This window comes from Haliotis rubra, unplaced genomic scaffold (assembly GCF_003918875.1).
Source record: "Haliotis rubra isolate DU_JTF1 unplaced genomic scaffold, ASM391887v1 Scf264, whole genome shotgun sequence".
In the NCBI taxonomy this organism is placed as follows: Eukaryota; Metazoa; Mollusca; class Gastropoda; order Lepetellida; family Haliotidae; genus Haliotis; species Haliotis rubra.
In genome coordinates this window covers 1,270,873-1,279,156 of record NW_025766714.1, presented here as the reverse complement: position 1 = coordinate 1,279,156, position 8,284 = coordinate 1,270,873, and the positions used below count along the sequence as shown (strand labels likewise).

Here is an 8,284-nt window from a genome sequence, read left to right as displayed (position 1 = left end):
GCTGGTTTATCCGGCGTGTGTGTGGAGTATATAGGCACTTGGCATGCGATACCGCCATCATGATCTGCGTTGTGGATTATCGCCGGGATTTCGTCAACAATAGGCATACAGCGTGGTATATATTCACCTCTGAAGCTCGGCTGTACGGTTTCGCTTGATATTTTTATTTAGTTTTAATCGTCACCTCGGAGAGAAAAGCAATATATAGACCCTACTAAGATAATTAAATATACATCCAGTTATGACCTGTTATGATTCTGAAGTGCAGTGTAATGTGTGTACCTGTTCGCGAACACCTGACATCATTACGATTTAATGGTAATTCATTGAGATGGAACCGATATGAGAAAACCCTGTTTATACACAGGTTACACGATGTTAAAAGACATCACATGATAGAACTTAGTTTTAGACACCACAATGATTATCTGCTGGAGGTCTTGGAAATTGTATTATGGGAACAGAATATATTCGTCTTGAATCAGTGAACAAATATTGACTTCTCCTCTCTCAAATCCCGAAAATGTCATGTACGGATCTTTTCCTTTCTGAGTTTCATGTTGTGACATTTGGTATAGGAATGGACACGAACATTCAAATGGTGATGGTATAAGTCAATAGACAAGTGATTATATGAAGCAATGTATATCTTCACCGTAAAACAGTAATGCACTACGATTCTACAAATTAAAAATGTCATTATTTTGAGAGGGACTTTTTGGGTTTCACTTTTGTTTTGTAATGGTAACTACTGGATCTTCGTTTGTCATATGTATTGATCATATTCATAATCAGTAGTACCAAAACAGAAATGTAGATAGAAACTTACAGTTAAATATCACTAAGAAATATGTCACAGTTACAAATGTCCCTTTGATTTCCTGGCGGGTTATCCTGGTATGTTTAAGCCTAACTAGTTATTACCAATAAGTTGTTTGATCGGCATTGTAGAAATTGGTGAGTCAAAAATGAAACATACAACTTTATGGATGACAACTTCTTGTTTATTCCGTTAAGCGACGTTTCGATGTAGGTTGTTACTTTTTAGCTTGATAACGATGTAAGAATCTTCATCGAAACGTCGCTTAACGCAATAAACAAGAAGTTGTCATCCATAAAGTTATATGTTTCATCCCCCATCGTAATAGAACTAGTATGTTGCTGAATGTGCAGTAAATCAACACTCACTCAATTACACCGGCATCCTTTAAGAAGTATATTAATGAGAAATATAATCAGAATGGAAATCACAATTGAAAGAAATTTAGTACATGGGTGAATGTTGTTGTTGGAAGCCCGTTACGCCGATCACCACACAAGAAAGGCGAATGTGTGTCTCGAGTCTGTAAGCCAGTACATCCTCTGTGGAGATCCGCCTTCACCTAGATCTACGCTGGGAGGGTGCGGTCTGGCAGATACTCACCTGAGTCTTCCAGGTAAGCTAGATCCTTCTCGCGCCAACAGGTGTGTCCAGAGGAAACTGTCACAGGTAAACCTGGACACATCCTGCCTTCACAAATGACCGCTGGAATGGCGACAAAGCAGCCACTTTTGAAAAAGCTGTCCGAGAAGATCAAATCCATCTGGACTTTAGAGAATGGTGTAGTCAGTTGAGGTTATAAAATCAATTGTCTGTTGTGTTATTGTTTTGATAGATAAAAAATGAGAAATAATGATAAAACTAAAGAAAATATTTGTGGAGAATGACTATTACAGGCTCTCCTTATTCATATGAATTGTTTCGTTCATTATGGAAATTACAGAATCGATAGGACTTGTTCGCCCCTGCCTGGCTCCAGTGTTTCGTGGCCTTGACATTTCACTCTTATAAATGACTCTATTTAACTCATTGTTTTCAAGTCTTCCGGTTGACAAGAAAAATACAATATTAGATATTTAGACGTTTGAAAAACAAGTTTTAAGATTACTTGACATGTTGACCCAAAGGTTTGACAAGCTATCAGGGTGTGTGTATTCCACTCAATATGTTTGCATTTCTCACGAGGTGTTTATTCTTCAAACAGAGATGATCGTGTGCCAGACCCACTTCATCCCTGTCAGGAGCACAGGTAGTTACCATCTAACTGATATTCCGACACACTGTGTTATACAGCCCTGTGAAGAGTTTGGCTTGTGCTCTTCCAATCGCTATGCCAAAATATTTTTACAGAAGAATGTCGGGGGCCCATGTTGTCATGACAGCCTTTCCACAGAACGCTGTCAGATGGTTATGACCTCATGTACGAGGCCATACTTCATAGTAATGAGGAAGATCATTGGACAATTTACCTGCAAAATGAATATAATGACATGTATGATGGCATGTTACCTGCAATATAATGACATGTATGTTGACATGTTACCTGCAATATAATGACATGTATGTTACCTGCAATATAATGACATGTATGTAATGATGGTTACCTGCAATATGTATGTTGGCATGTTACCTGCAATATAATGACATGTATGTTGGCATGTTACCTGCAATATAATGACATGTATGTTGACATGTTACCTGCAATATAATGACATGTATGTTGGCATGTTACCTGCAATATAATGACATGTATGTTGGCATGTTACCTGCAATATAATGACATGTATGTTGGCATGTTACCTGCAATATAATGACATGTATGTTGGCATGTTACCTGCAATATAATGACATGTATGTTGACATGTTACCTGCAATATAATGACATGTATGTTGGCATGTTACCTGCAATATAATGACATGTATGTTGGCATGTTACCTGCAATATAATGACATGTATGTTGGCATGTTACCTGCAATATAATGACATGTATGTTGGCATGTTACCTGCAATATAATGACATGTATGTAGACATGTATGTTGGCATGTTACCTGCAATAAATATAATGACATGTATGTTGGCATTTACCTGCAATATAATGACATGTATGTTGGCATGTTACCTGCAATATAATGACATGTATGTTGGCATGTTACCTGCAATATAATGACATGTATGTTGGCAGTTATTATAGTGAATAAGTACTTATAACGGTTGGCAATTTAGACTGTCACACCGTTGTCAGATTGTAGAGTACACAGCTAGGTGAAGAGTGGTATGTATATACATGGTATGCTGTCATAGGTTGTTAACATCTACAGCAACAGGTAATATATAACAAGCAGCACACACATAATTGTGTGAAAACTAATGTACAGTTAGAATAACACAGACAGAAAACACAAATATGCAACATACTTTACCCAAACTGTGTATGTACAAAAGAGTATTCCATTTAGAAGTAACGTCCAGCTATTAAGACACAAACCATAAGATTCCCACTGAAGCCTGTACAAAGCAATATTTTACATGGTAAAAACATAAAATAATGTTACAAATGTGACAGAGGTAATAAAGTCGGATGTACCTGAAGGACTCGGAGGATTATACAGCTTGATTATGTTATAAGTAAAGTTGTACGTATTTTAAGTGAAGCAAAGTCGAAAACATATCTTTCACATAATGTACATAGTTTTGCACACGCATTAATATGATATATGAAATGAAAATGAAGTGGGGCAGACAATGAAGACGGTCTAGACACATCCTACACTGTAATGGATCGTTCGCCCATCACTGGGCCATTCTTGCAGAATTTCTGCACGTGTCTTCTCGCATTAGATTTGTCGCTGTTGGATATCATATCCAGAGATCTAAAGTGAACTCTTGACATTGCTATGTACCTTTGTATTTCCGTGTCTGTATATCCAAGCAGTGCGAAGATCACTGTTTGGACCGAGGCCCTGTGTAATGGCACATATACTCTCCCCAAAAAGAAACGCATCATGAAAATAGCAATTTCATGCAGCAATGAATTAACACGTGATTCATTTTATAAAAGGTTTTGCTCTGTTTATGAGTCCTATGGTGTTTATGTTTTGAAACATCACAACAAAACGCACCATCCGTAAAATACCCGTATTTAACAGCATGAATTTCAATTTCGGCGTGTAGTGTCACAGAATACACAATTCATATGCAATGCACGTGAAAGTTTGGGATCAGATAGTCTCAATGATGGGTATAAAAGGTTGATCGCTGTCTGTCGATTATTCACTGTATTTGGAATATTGTTGACGAACGCAAAATGCCACGTCTTAGTGAAGCCAACCATCATATCGCCTTTGGTTTGCTTGAAGCTGGCCAGTCTCAACGTGCAGTTGCCCGACGCATGAATGTTCACCAAAGCACCATTTCACGGCTCTGGGAGAGATATCGCCGGCAGAATTCGGTAGCAGATGCCCCTCGTAGTGGGCGATCTCGAGCGACCACTGCGGCGCAGGATCACTACATCCGGGTACATCACCTGCGTCATCGAACAGCTACGGCGACCAGTACCGCTCGACAAATACCCGGATTGAGGAGGCTTTCTACTCAGACCGTCAGGAACAGGTTAAGAGAGGCTGGTTTACGTGCCAGAAGACCTTATTTTGGCCCTGTGCTTCGACAACAACATCGTCGGCATCGAGTTCAATGGTGCACCAACGTTCAGGCCTGGAACCGACCGAATTGGCGTAGAATCTGGTTCAGTGATAAATCACGATTTCTATTGGAACGACGCGATGGAAGAATGCGGGTGTACAGACGTCGACGTGAACGTTTCACCGACGCTTGCGTTCCCCAGGTGGACAGATTCGGCCGGGGCACTGTTATGATGTGGGGAGCGATCACCTGCCGTAGGAGAAGTGATTTGGTGATGATCCAGGGCAACCTGACAGCTCAACGGTACTGTGACGAAATCCTACGCCCACACCTCCTTCCAATCATTGATCGCCAGAGGGAGTTGTTTCAACAGGACAATGCCAGGCCCCCACACAGCACGTCACACAAGAGACTTCCTCCAGAACCACAACATCAATGTGCTCTCCTGGCCCTCAAGATCACCGGACTTAAACCCGATCGAACATCTGTGGGATGACCTGGACAGACGGGTGCGACGCCGTAACCCTCAGCCCCAGACACTTCAGCAACTCGCACAGGCACTACAGGCAGAGTGGGCTGCGATTGGGCAACACGAGATTCTGAGACTTATTCGTTCGATGCCGAGGCGATGCCGTGCAGTTCTGGATGCCCACGGTGGTCACACGAGGTATTGACTTCAGCGCCACCACACGTCTCCATGTGACACTCAAACTGACTTTCCTCGAGTTGGTGCCAAAGACGAATAGGTCTGCATTCCCAGTGTGCAATTTTGCTATATTTCATTCACTCATAAATAAACATAAAAATACAGTTGAAATTCATATATGCGTTTCTTTTTTGGGAGAGTATATATACAACAAAACTGTATTTTTGTCAGATTATCATCACAACTATCACCACCGTGTTCTACTTATGACCTTGAACTTGTGGCTTATGAGAAGAGCGCAGTTTGGACGAAGAGTTCAGTCGTAAGAAATGTCCCCAGCCTGGCTATCTCGTGTATTAAACACATGGTACAGGTTAACGGTAAATAAAACCAATTTCATAACATGCACAGTATCTGCCGACGGGAAACCCTAAAGCAGCATGACATGATTGGTGCGTATGTTGAGAAGGTCTTTTTTAACATTTAATGTGCAAACTTTACGTGAGTAATCAATTCGTACTGTTTTTATTACAACGCATGTGTTTAAAAATACACGTTCGGTCGTTTAATGCGTCTTTAAACACCTTCTCTAAAATAGATACGGTATCTATTGGGGACACGGTTTGAAATGTATACATCCACATTGATCAACTGTCGAAAGTATCTTCCCAATTTCTGGTGTCCCCCGCCGTGATATTGCTGGAATATTGCTAAAATAGCGGCGTAAAACCATACTCACTCACTCCTCTCCACAAGGAGAGGCCTGTTCTGTCACAACTGTTTGTAGACCACTTGAAATTTATACACATTTACACACATGTGCTACTTCTCACGCCGCTGGTGGACATCACGCACATGATGTAAGTCTCCACAGGCTGGAAACACTGGTGTATTAGCGGAGCTATGAAGAGTTAAGCCCCTTGTCTGATCGATCACACACAATCGCTCATACCACATGAGGATCTAAGAGACGATCTTGTGTTTTTGTAGTGACTTTAGGTACTCATCACAGTGAGTAAGTGCTGTTAACACCAGACGGTGAAATGTGTAATGAAAATGATGCCGATCATTTACGCTGCCGAGAATGTCATTTATGAACAGATTTAGTTTCAGTATGACCCATTGAAAACGTATTTGTAGTAAAGGCACACAGTGATATTTAGGCCTGAATTACATTAACATGAAACCAGTCCTTCTGACTTCTTATAGAAACAATTTGTTCTGCACAATTTTAAAACAGAAATATGCTATTTGTCAAGGTGTACCCACACCAAGACAAGATCATGGCCTCGAAAACCAGTAAACGTTGCACTTGAATCTTCTATTTACTATGTGCACTATGCGACTGGCACAGAATCAGTGAACCAGAACGGCGGCAGATGTGCACCAGGCATCAACAACATGACCTGGCGATAAAACCAACATTAACGTTATAGCCAGACTATGGAGAGTTACGTCCCTTGGTCGATCCAACAATCCACAACACATAATCACGGGATCAAGGTGTACGAATGCTGAGTTACTGGCAGTGTATGATATAAGTCAGAAACTAGGGCTGGATATTGCCCTGATTTTCATATTGCGATATATTGCAATAACTTAAGAGATATTGCAAAACATATTGTGATAGATTGACTGGAAGGTTTCTGCCCAAGTGTATACATCATAAATTCACAATAGTTCTCTGTGTGCGACATCATCTTCTCAGTTGCTGTTACACCAGAGGCTCCCCGTCCCCACTGTGTATGGGTGTATGCCAATGGTCTACAGATAAATAAAATGATATAGAGCCTTAATGTGGAATGTTTATTTGAAGTATTGCAACAATTTTTTTAGAACATAATGGTAATAGTATAACATGATGTCGATGGACAGTGTTGTTTGCTTCAACAGAATGCACTTCAATGCTGTATGTAATTATTGTTACCTTATGTCAGTGATTCATTCAGATTCAACTCCCATATACACATGCGTTAACATGAACTATTGCAAAATGAAACAAGAACATGATTTAGGTGAACTATTTGAGATTAAAATCTCCTGTGACCTCCAATCACTAAGATCCTTGCCTAATATGTCATTATACAGTGCTACAAAATTTATAAGACTTAGGCCTTTATGATTAATTGGTAATATATGTCCCATTATGGAACAAACACAAATAACACAATGATGTGAATTGTGAAATCGTCACTCATAGCCAGAGGCTCTACTAATAAGTCCAAATAAAAAATTGGTTCATTTGAGGCCACTTAATTCCTCCAAAATGTCACATATCAAACCATTCATTTCCACAAAACGTGGTAGAATATTTGGCTCTTTTTGAGCCACTTACACAGATACTTCCACTTGTAAAATATTACAGGAAACAAACAAAAACAAAAGTATATGTGGCACATAGTGTTGCCATGGAAGTCAAGGGCAGATAGTTCAAAGGGAGCTAACTCTAGATGACCCAATCTATTGCAGAATCTGAACCATATCGCGATAACCGTATCGCGAGATACTGTACCGGTATACATAGGTTTACCGGTAATATTGCACAGCCCTACTTATTTCATACACTGTTATACATAGTAAGTTTTGCTTAGAATGCTAACAGGCGATGAATAATGAATACGTACCGTATTGTATTTTGCCTAAATAATGCCGAGTGACATTCCAAAGTAGACATGAGGAGGTTCTGATTAACCAGACAAAATGAATTATGTCCAACTGGTTTTCTCACCACCACGTTCCCATGGCCCAAGTGGATCCTGACTAGCACCTGGCCAGCTGCTTGTCGCCAGAGACAACTAGGGAACCCGTCTAGATTCCTGGTTAGAAGTTGTCCCTGCTGGTCGACTGGTGAGGCTCGGTCACTGGATGGTTGCGTGTCAACGTATCTCAGACTGTGTGAACCTTGCTCATTATGCCAATCACTGGATTGTCAGATCCACACACGTGTATATACAGGCTGACGTTCGGATCTCGGGTGAGGCGGTACACCACGAGGCACACATGAACCCTATTGCGGACACACAGATTTGAGGCGGTCGTAAAATACACATGCTCACTTCAAATGGTGTGACATTGTCCGGCAGGGATTCCAGGTCTATGGTGACGTGAGGTGAGGTGACATGGTAGGGGTGGATCTCTGTGTCAATAGCTAGAGTCCTACGCTATGACGTTCCCAGC

General features: G+C 40.7%; 1 long non-coding RNA gene across 1 annotated transcript; it reads left to right on the top strand.

The window, feature by feature from the left end:
• Positions 1-28: 28 nt before the first annotated feature.
• LOC124280300 lies at positions 29-2,322 on the top strand. The gene is made up of 3 exons (XR_006899642.1): positions 29-115; positions 1,296-1,436; positions 2,025-2,322. It is a non-coding gene; the product is annotated as an uncharacterized LOC124280300 (long non-coding RNA).
• The last annotated feature ends 5,962 nt before the right edge of the window (positions 2,323-8,284 follow it).